Raw genomic sequence first — 11,214 nt, 5'->3', positions numbered from 1 at the left:
TTTTGGGCTAGAAGGTCGAGGGTTCGAGACCTGCTCCCTGCTTGTTTCATTACAGTATAATGATAACTTTGTGTTCATAAAATCACTCTGGTTTATCTACTCCGATTTCAGAGACCTCTCGTCTGAGTGTGCCAGATCACAGAAGAACTAAGGAATTTACGAACGTGCAACACCCATTGAAAATGACCGGTGTCACTAAACGTCAGCAGAAATTGTTTTATTTGATTGTTGCCCGCAGCACAGTTAGTCACCAGTTTTACCCTCCCCAAATGCACTGGTAAACTGGTCTCAGATCTGTGTCTGTGGGCAACTTAATATAGAGGCCCTTTTATATGGGCTGTGTTCCAAATGGCACCATATCCACTATATAGGACCCATAGGGCTCTGGTTAAATGTAGTGCCTAGAGGGGGTAGGGGCTAGGTAATGCCTAGAGGGGGGTAGGGACTAGGTAATGCCTAGAGGGGGTAGGGGCTAGGTAATGTCTAGAGGGGGGTAGGGACTAGGTAATGCCTAGAGGGGGTAGGGGCTAGGTAATGCCTAGAGGGGGTAGGGGCTAGGTAATGTCTAGAGGGGGGTAGGGACTAGGTAATGCCTAGAGGGGGGTAGGGGCTAGGTAATGTCTAGAGGGGGGTAGGGGCTAGGTAATGCCTAGAGGGGGGTAGGGACTAGGTAATGCCTAGAGGGGGTAGGGGCTAGGTAATGTCTAGAGGGGGGTAGGGACTAGGTAATGCCTAGAGGGGGTAGGGGCTAGGTAATGCCTAGAGGGGGTAGGGGCTAGGTAATGCCTAGAGGGGGGTAGGGACTAGGTAATGCCTAGAGGGGGTAGGGGCTAGGTAATGTCTAGAGGGGGGTAGGGACTAGGTAATGCCTAGAGGGGGTAGGGACTAGGTAATGCCTAGAGGGGGTAGGGGCTAGGTAATGCCTAGAGGGGGATAGGGGCTAGGTAATGCCTAGAGGGGGATAGGGGCTAGGTAATGCCTAGAGGGGGGTAGGGGCTAGGTAATGCCTAGAGGGGGGTAGGGGCTAGGTAATGCCTAGAGGGGGGTAGGGGCTAGGTCATGCCTAGATGGGGGTAGGGGCTAGGTCATGCCTAGAGGGGCTAGGGGCTAGGTCATGCCTAGAGGGGCTAGGGGCTAGGTCATGCCTAGAGGGGCTAGGGGCTAGGTCATGCCTAGAGGGGCTAGGGGATAAGTCATGCCTAGAGGGGCTAGGGGCTAGGTAATGCCTAGAGGGGGTAGGGGCTAGGTAATGCCTAGGGGGGGGGGGGGGGGGTAGGGGCTAATGTGGGAAGATAAACGGGAGGGGCGGCAGGTAGACTAGTGGTTAGAGTGGAGGGGCGGGGTGGGGTGGCAGGTAGCCTAGTGGTTAGAGTGGAGGGGAGGCAGGTAGCCTAGTGGTTAGAGTGGAGGGGCGGCAGGTAGCCTAGTGGTTAGAGTGGAGGGGCGGGGCGGCAGGTAGCCTAGTGGTTAGAGTGGAGGGGCGGGGCGGCAGGTAGCCTAGTGGTTAGAGCGGAGGGGCGGGGCGGCAGGTAGCCTAGTGGTTAGAGCGGAGGGGCGGGGCGGCAGGTAGCCTAGTGGTTAGAGCGGAGGAGCTGGGCGGCAGGTAGCCTAGTGGTTAGAGCGGAGGGGCGGGGCGGCAGGTAGCCTAGTGGTTAGAGGGGAGGGGCGGAGCGGCAGGTAGCCTAGTGGTTAGAGGGGAGGGGCGGCAGGTAGCCTAGTGGTTAGAGGGGAGGGGCGGCAGGTAGCCTAGTGGTTAGAGCGGAGGGGCGGCAGGTAGCCTAGTGGTTAGAGTGGAGCGGCGGCAGGTAGCCTAGTGTTTAGAGCGGAGGGGCGGCAGGTAGCCTAGTGGTTAGAGTGTAGAGGAGGCAGGTAGCCTAGTGGTTAGAGAGGAGGGGAGGCAGGTAGCCTCGTGGTTAGAGCGGAGGGGCGGCAGGTAGCCTAGTGGTTAGAGTGTAGAGGAGGCAGGTAGCCTAGTGGTTAGAGCGGAGGGGCGGCAGGTAGCCTAGTGGTTAGAGTGTAGAGGAGGCAGGTAGCCTAGTGGTTAGAGCGGAGGGGCGGCAGGTAGCCTAGTGGTTAGAGGGGAGGGGCGGCAGGTAGCCTAGTGGTTAGAGCGGAGGGGAGGCAGGTAGCCTAGTGGTTAGAGCGGAGGGGCGGCAGGTAGCCTAGTGGTTAGAGCGGAGGGGCGGCAGGTAGCCTAGTGGTTAGAGCGGAGGGGAGGCAGGTAGCCTAGTGGTTAGAGCGGAGGGGAGGCAGGTAGCCTAGTGGTTAGAGCGGAGGGGAGGCAGGTAGCCTAGTGGTTAGAGCGGAGGGGAGGCAGGTAGCCTAGTGGTTAGAGGGGAGGCAGGTAGCCTAGTGGTTAGAGCGGAGGGGAGGCAGGTAGCCTAGTGGTTAGAGCGGAGGGGAGGCAGGTAGACTAGTGGTTAGAGCGGAGGGGCGGCAGGTAGCCTAGTGGTTAGAGCATTGGACTTGTTGCTAGATCGAATCCCCGAGCTGACAAGGTAATAATCTGTCGTTCTGCTCCTGAACAAGGCAGTTAACCCGTTGTTTCCCTGAACAAGGCAGTTAACCCACTGTTCCCCTGAACAAGGCAGTTAACCCACTGTTTCCCTGAACAAGGCAGTTAACCCACTGTTCCCCTGAACAAGGCAGTTAACCCGTTGTTCCCCTGAACAAGGCAGTTAACCCACTGTTCCCCTGAACAAGGCAGTTAACCCGCTGTTCCCCTGAACAAGGCAGTTAACCCGCTGTTCCCCTGAACAAGGCAGTTAACCCGCTGTTCCCCTGAACAAGGCAGTTAACCCGCTGTTCCCCTGAACAAGGCAGTTAACCCGCTGTTCCCCTGAACAAGGCAGTTAACCCGTTGTTCCCCTGAACAAGGCAGTTAACCCGTTGTTCCCCTGAACAAGGCAGTTAACCCACTGTTTCCCTGAACAAGGCAGTTAACCCACTGTTCCCCTGAACAAGGCAGTTAACCCACTGTTCCCCTGAACAAGGCAGTTAACCCACTGTTCCCCTGAACAAGGCAGTTAACCCACTGTTCCCCTGAACAAGGCAGTTAACCCGCTGTTCCCCTGAACAAGGCAGTTAACCCGCTGTTCCCCTGAACAAGGCAGTTAACCCACTGTTCCCCTGAACAAGGCAGTTAACCCACTGTTCCCCTGAACAAGGCAGTTAACCCGCTGTTCCCCTGAACAAGGCAGTTAACCCGCTGTTCCCCTGAACAAGGCAGTTAACCCCCTGTTCCTAGACCAGTTAACCCACTAGACCAGTTAACCCGCTGTTCCTAGACCAGTTAACCCGCTGTTCCTAGACCAGTTAACCCGCTGTTCCTAGACCAGTTAACCCGCTGTTCCTAGACCAGTTAACCCCCTGTTCCTAGACCAGTTAACCCGCTGTTCCTAGACCAGTTAACCCCCTGTTCCTAGACCAGTTAACCCGCTGTTCCTAGACCAGTTAACCCCCTGTTCCTAGACCAGTTAACCCACTGTTCCTAGACCAGTTAACCCCCTGTTCCTAGACCAGTTAACCCCCTGTTCCTAGACCAGTTAACCCGCTGTTCCTAGACCAGTTAACCCGCTGTTCCTAGACCAGTTAACCCACTGTTCCTAGACCAGTTAACCCCCTGTTCCTAGACCAGTTAACCCACTGTTCCTAGACCAGTTAACCCGCTGTTCCTAGACCAGTTAACCCACTGTTCCTAGACCAGTTAACCCACTGTTCCTAGACCAGTTAACCCACTGTTCCTAGACCCGTTAACCTCCTGTTCCTAGACCAGTTAACCCCCTGTTCCTAGACCAGTTAACCCACTGTTCCTAGACCAGTTAACCCGCTGTTCCTAGACCAGTTAACCCGCTGTTCCTAGACCAGTTAACCCGCTGTTCCTAGACCAGTTAACCCACTGTTCCTAGACCAGTTAACCCACTGTTCCTAGACCAGTTAACCCACTGTTCCTAGACCAGTTAACCCACTGTTCCTAGACCAGTTAACCCAAGACCAGTTAACCCACTGTTCCTAGACCAGTTAACCCACTGTTCCTAGACCAGTTAACCCACTGTTCCTAGACCAGTTAACCCACTGTTCCTAGACCAGTTAACCCGCTGTTCCTAGACCAGTTAACCCGCTGTTCCTAGACCAGTTAACCCCCTGTTCCTAGACCAGTTAACCCACTGTTCCTAGACCAGTTAACCCACTGTTCCTAAACCAGTTAACCCACTGTTCCTAGACCCGTTAACCCACTGTTCCTAGACCCGTTAACCCACTGTTCCTAGACCAGTTAACCCACTGTTCCTAGACCAGTTAACCCACTGTTCCTAGACCAGTTAACCCACTGTTCCTAGACCAGTTAACCCACTGTTCCTAGACCAGTTAACCCGCTGTTCCCCGGTAGGCCGTCATAGAAAATAATATTTTTTTCTTTAACTGACTTGCCTAGTTAAATAAAAGCATTATACACACGCTACTGCATCACGTTAGGTGGTTTCAACATTGTAGCAAACAGCTTAGAATGCATATCCAATACATTGCTGGTTTCTTGTTAATCTCTCTCTCTCTCTTTCTCTCTCGTTCGTTCAGTGTGACTCCTATATCAGAGAACCAACTGCAGTCTGCTCAGGCCTACGTCCTCTTCTATCAACGCAGGAAGTGAACCATCGGGCAGCCAATCACTACAGCTGTAACTGCAAAACAGAGCATTCAGCAGCCAATCAGAAAAACTGTTACTACAAGCAGAGCTTTCAGCAGCCAATCGCTACAGCTGTTACTACAAATGGAATGTTACAAACAGCTGTGATGTGGCGGTATTGTAACCAAGCAACCAGCATCTCAACCAACTGGTCTGATGTTGGACAGCTTGAGGTGTGTGTGAGTCTGGGACAAAGACAGGAGAAAGGGATAGAAAGACAGAAGAATAGACGGAGAGGAGAGGACCAGTGTAAGAGAGTTCCTAGCTCAGCTAGGAACATGTGTGTAGACCTTCAGTTCAAACAGACAGAGATTCTGTTATCACTGTACACACACACACACACACACACACACACACACACACACACACACACACACACACACACACACACACACACACACACACACACACACACAACCATGAGGAAACATGTCAACAACATGTTATCAGACAATATTAACTTGTGCTATACACTAGCTTAATTAATAACCAACAATGGGACAGAACGCTTTAAAGAAAAGCCTGTGTTAAAATAGTCTAGACGACATATGTACTGGTAGGTAGGAACATTCATTTGCACTGAGTAGAAAGTCGCTTTTTCATTTTATGCTGTTATAAATTGATACATTTTTATAAAACACAAACTAGGACTGTACATCAAAGGGGTGTTTGAGCAACTTATGACATTTTTCTAAATTAACAATTATTAAAACGATTTTTTGTTTTTACTTTCTTATTTGATTAAAATGTGGAGAGTTTTGTTTCGCTATTTCTTGTTAAGTGCAAACCTAAATAAAACTGGTGAGTTGGTATGATGTTATTTTTTCACTAAGTATTTCTTTCCATGTTAATTTAACAGATTTGCAGACACTTCTAAGATAGATCTGTCGGTCTAGTTCTCTATTTCTATGCTGCTAGTGCGTGGCAAGCCGAAGTGGGCTGGGACTTGCAGGTGCTTCTACACCTGCATTGCTTGCTGTTTGGGGTTTTAGGCTGGGTTTCTGTACAGCACTTTGAGATATTAGCTGATGTACGAAGGGCTTTATAAATACATTTGATTGATTGATTGACTTCAGGTTGGGCTGAAAGTAGTGGACCCTGGGTTTATAAGCACGGATGTCGACTCTGCCACTCGAGCTTTTGGGGCACAGTACTTTTTATTTCCATTTTTAATTTAACTAGGCAAGTCAGTTAAGAACAAATTCTTATTTACAATGACGGCCTACCAAAAGGCAAAAGGCCTTCTGCGAGGACGGGGGCTGGGATGATTTTTTTTTTTTTAATCAAACATAAATATAGGACAAAACACACATAACAAGAGAGACAACACAACACTACATAAAAAGAGACCTAAGACAACAACATAGCATGGCAGCAACAAATGACAACACAGCATGGCAGCAACCCAGCCTTTTCTGGGTGTTTGGAGTCAAACCTTGTGGGATTGGTAATATTCTGGGAAATATTTAGGTAGTCCCATGGCTTTAGGACTTGGTCAGGTGGTTTAAGCATATCCCAGTTTAGGTCAACTAGTAGGACAAATTCAGACTTAGTGTAAGGGGCCAGGAGAGAGCTCAGGGCAGGTAGGGTACCAGCCGGTGCTGATGGAGGACGATAGCACCCAGTGACAGTCAACGAAGATCTATTTGAAAACTTAAAACAAGCAAATCAAATTGTTTGGGGACAGACTTGGTGGAGACAACCGAGCACTGAAGGTGATCCTTGGTAAAGATTGCCACTCCACCAGCTTTGGAAGATCTGTCTTGCTGAAAAAGGTTATAACCAGAAAGGTTAACATCAGTATTCAAATCACTCGTCCTTAACTACATCTCAGTAATGACCAACACATCTGGATCGGAGCTGTGAATCCACACTTTCAATTGATCCATTTTAGGTAATAAGCTTCTGGTGTTAACGTGCAGAAAACCCAGGCTTTTACGAGAGCAGAAATCAGTGAAGCAGATAGCAGAGCACCAGTCAGAATTGGGGCTAGCAACAGTAGATGGGCACATTTCCAGATATGATATGGGAGGCCAAAAGTCTGTGTAACCAAAGAGAGTCAGAGTCCCGAGTGTTGAGTGAAGAAAGTTCGTAGTCAGCAAAGCATGCAGGAGTCATGAGGCAAATAGCAAAATGCACAAGAAAAAAATAAATATATTTTGGGCTAGAAGGTCGAGGGTTCGAGACCTGCTCCCTGCTTGTTTCATTACAGTATAATGATAACTTTGTGTTCATAAAATCACTCTGGTTTATCTACTCCGATTTCAGAGACCTCTCGTCTGAGTGTGCCAGATCACAGAAGAACTAAGGAATTTACGAACGTGCAACACCCATTGAAAATGACCGGTGTCACTAAACGTCAGCAGACATTGTTTTATTTGATTGTTGCCCGCAGCACAGTTAGTCACCAGTTTTACCCTCCCCAAATGCACTGGTAAACTGGTCTCAGATCTGTGTCTGTGGGCAACTTAATATAGAGGCCCTTTTATATGGGCTGTGTTCCAAATGGCACCATATCCACTATATAGGACCCATAGGGCTCTGGTTAAATGAAGTGCCTAGAGGGGGTAGGGGCTAGGTAATGTCTAGAGGGGGGTAGGGACTAGGTAATGCCTAGAGGGGGTAGGGGCTAGGTAATGTCTAGAGGGGGGTAGGGACTAGGTAATGCCTAGAGGGGGTAGGGACTAGGTAATGCCTAGAGGGGGTAGGGGCTAGGTAATGCCTAGAGGGGGATAGGGGCTAGGTAATGCCTAGAGGGGGATAGGGGCTAGGTAATGCCTAGAGGGGGATAGGGGCTAGGTAATGCCTAGAGGGGGGTAGGGGCTAGGTAATGCCTAGAGGGGGGTAGGGGCTAGGTAATGCCTAGAGGGGGGTAGGGGCTAGGTCATGCCTAGATGGGGGTAGGGGCTAGGTCATGCCTAGAGGGGCTAGGGGCTAGGTCATGCCTAGAGGGGCTAGGGGCTAGGTCATGCCTAGAGGGGCTAGGGGCTAGGTCATGCCTAGAGGGGCTAGGTAATGCCTAGAGGGGCTAGGGGCTAGGTAATGCCTAGAGGGGGTAGGGGCTAGGTAATGCCTAGGGGGGAATAGAGAATGTACAGGGTGGGGTTCATCCCAAACAGAGGAGTGGATAATGTACAGGGTGGGGTTCATCCCAAACAGAGGAATAGAGAATGTACAGGGTGGGGTTCATCCCAAACAGAGGAATAGAGAATGTACAGGGTGGGGTTCATCCCAAACAGAGGAATAGAGAATGTACAGGGTGGGGTTCATCCCAAACAGAGGAATAGAGAATGTACAGGGTGGGGTTCATCCCAAACAGAGGAATAGAGAATGTACAGGGTGGGGTTCATCCCAAACAGAGGAGTGGATAATGTACAGGGTGGGGTTCATCCCAAACAGAGGAATAGAGAATGTACAGGGTGGGGTTCATCCCAAACAGAGGAATAGAGAATGTACAGGGTGGGGTTCATCCCAAACAGAGGAGTGGATAATGTACAGGGTGGGGTTCATCCCAAACAGAGGAATAGAGAATGTACAGGGTGGGGTTCATCCCAAACAGAGGAATAGAGAATGTACAGGGTGGGGTTCATCCCAAACAGAGGAATAGAGAATGTACAGGGTGGGGTTCATCCCAAACAGAGGAATGGAGAATGTACAGGGTGGAGTTCATCCCAAACAGAGGAATAGAGAATGTACAGGGTGGGGTTCATCCCAAACAGAGGAATAGAGAATGTACAGGGTGGGGTTCATCCCAAACAGAGGAATAGAGAATATACAGGGTGGGGTTCATCCCAAACAGAGGAATAGAGAATGTACAGGGTGGGGTTCATCCCAAACAGAGGAATAGAGAATATACAGGGTGGGGTTCATCCCAAACAGAGGAATAGAGAATGTACAGGGTGGGGTTCATCCCAAACAGAGGAATAGAGAATGTACAGGGTGGGGTTCATCCCAAACAGAGGAATAGAGAATATACAGGGTGGGGTTCATCCCAAACAGAGGAATAGAGAATGTACAGGGTGGGGTTCATCCCAAACAGAGGAATAGAGAATGTACAGGGTGGGGTTCATCCCAAACAGAGGAATGGAGAATGTACAGGGTGGAGTTCATCCCAACAGTCTACGGTGGCATCCTCTCCTGGTCAACTCAGCTGTCTCGTGCCTTCATAGAGAGAAAGCTGTTGAAGGGAATTTGGGCCTAGCCACATGTAGAATAATATACCTTTTAGGTTTTAACATGACACGGTCGTGTTGCGAATGGGAGGGGGGTCTTACATTATGAACCAAATGTGTGTGTGTGTGTGTGTGTACGTTGTATGCGCATGCTCGAGACTACATATGAGAGAGTGTTAGTCCTGTTTTTTATTTTTAACTCTTAGTTGCGTCCCCTCAGCCCTATTTTATAAAGACTTGTAACTGTATCTGCTTCTTCGGGCCCTAGATCCAGCTCCGCAGGCTTGTGTGATCATGTAAGACGTGTGTGTGTGTGTGTGTGTGTGTGTGTGTGTGTGTGTGTGTGTGTGTGTGTGTGTGTGTGTGTGTGTGTGTGTGTGTGTGTGTGTGTGTGTGTGTGTGTGTGTGTGTGTGTGTGTGTGTGTGTGGCGGTTAGTACCGTTCAACATTAGTGATGACCATTTTTATTTTTGAATGAACATTGTCTTATTTCTATGACAACATATTGGATGGCTGTCATTCATATTCCATTTACCCAGCTCAGTAACCTCCGTAGGTTTAGCCGACTACATGATAATGGAATTTCCCTTTAACCAGTCATGAGGTTGCTCCAACCTAGCCCAGTGTTTCCCAAACTTGGTCCCGGGGACTCCAAGGGGTGCACTACACAGCTGATTTAAATAATGAAAGCTTAATGATGAGTTATTTAATCAGCTGTGTAGGGCTAGGGCAAAAACCAGAAGGTGCTGAGTTTGGTAAACACTGACCTAGCCTATAAATGACAGTTTATAGTGTAGATTGACAGGTCGAGAGAGAAATTGGTGGTAATCAAGGTGACAAGACAGTGACACATTCAATACCTCCCTTGCACACTCTTGCCTGCATCTAGCTGATCTAGAGTGTAATCATTATTTAGGTAGGTCACTTCCTTGTTTTGTTTCATTTGCTTCTGTTTAAGAAACGTTTTGTAAACAGCTGGTGCACGATATCTAAGGAAGTCTTGAGCCATTGCTCACCTGAGGTAGAGTTTCTCATGATAAGTTGTAGACCACATTACATACCGAGAGAGTTTTCATCTGTATTCTTTGTAGCTGTTTACATACCACCACAGTCAGAGGCTGGCACTAAGATAGCATTGAATGAGCTGTATTCCGCCATAAGCAAACAAGAAAACGCTCACCCAGAGGCGTTGCTCCTAGTAGCCAGGGACTGCAGGGAAACTTAAATCAGTTTTACCTAATTTCTATCAACATGTTACATGTGCAACCAGATGGAAAAGAACTCTGGACCACCTATACTCCACACAGAGATGCATACAAAGCTCTCCCTCGCCCTCCATTTGGCAAATCTGACCATAATTATATCCTCCTGATTCCTGCTTACAAGCAAAAATTATAGTAGGAAGCACCAGTGACTCGCTCAATAAGGAAGTGGTCAGATGAAGCAGATGCTAAACTGCAGGACTCTTTTGCTAGCACAGACTGGAATATGTTCCGGGATTCATCCGATGGCATTGAGGAGTACACCACATCAGTCATTGGCTTCATCAATAAGTGCATCGATGACGTCGTCCCCACAGTGACCGTACATACATACCCCAACCAGAAACCATGGATTACAGGCAGCATCCACACTGAGCTAAAGGCTAGAGCTACCGCTTTCAAGGAGCGGGACTCTAACCCGGAAGCTTATAAGAAATCCCGCTATGCCCTCCGACGAACCATCAAACAGGCAAAGCATCAATACGGGACTAAGATCGAGTCGTACTAAACCGGCTCTGACGCTCGTCGGACGTGGCAGGGCCTGCAAACCATTACAGACTACAAAGGGAAGCACAGCCGAGAGCTGCCCAGTGACACGAGCCTACCAGATGAGCTAAATCACTTCTATGCTCGCTTCGAGGCAAGCAACACTGAGGCATGCATGAGAGCATCAGCTGTTCCGGAAGACTGTGTGATCACGCTCTCCGCAGCCAATATGAGTAAGACCTTTAGACAGGTCAACATTCGCAAGGCCGCAGGGCCAGACGGATTACCAGGACGTGTACTGTGAGCATGCGCTGACCAACTAGCAAGTGTCTTCATTTACATTTTCAACCTCTCCCTGTCTGTCTGTAATACCAACATGTTTCAAGCAGACCACCATAGTCCCTGTGCCCAAGGACACTAAGATAACCTCCCTAAATGACTACTGACCCGTAGCACTAAAGTCTGTAGCCATGAAGTGCTTTGAAAGGCTGGTCACGGCTCACATCAACACCATTATCCCATTATCCCAGAAACCCTAGACCCACTCCAATTTGCATACCGCCCCAACAGATCCACAGATGATGCAGTCTATTGCATTCCACACTGCCCTTTC

This window comes from Salvelinus alpinus, chromosome 17 (genome assembly GCF_045679555.1).
Source record: "Salvelinus alpinus chromosome 17, SLU_Salpinus.1, whole genome shotgun sequence".
NCBI classification, from domain to species: domain Eukaryota; kingdom Metazoa; phylum Chordata; class Actinopteri; order Salmoniformes; family Salmonidae; genus Salvelinus; species Salvelinus alpinus.
Note: the sequence above shows the minus strand (reverse complement) of the source record.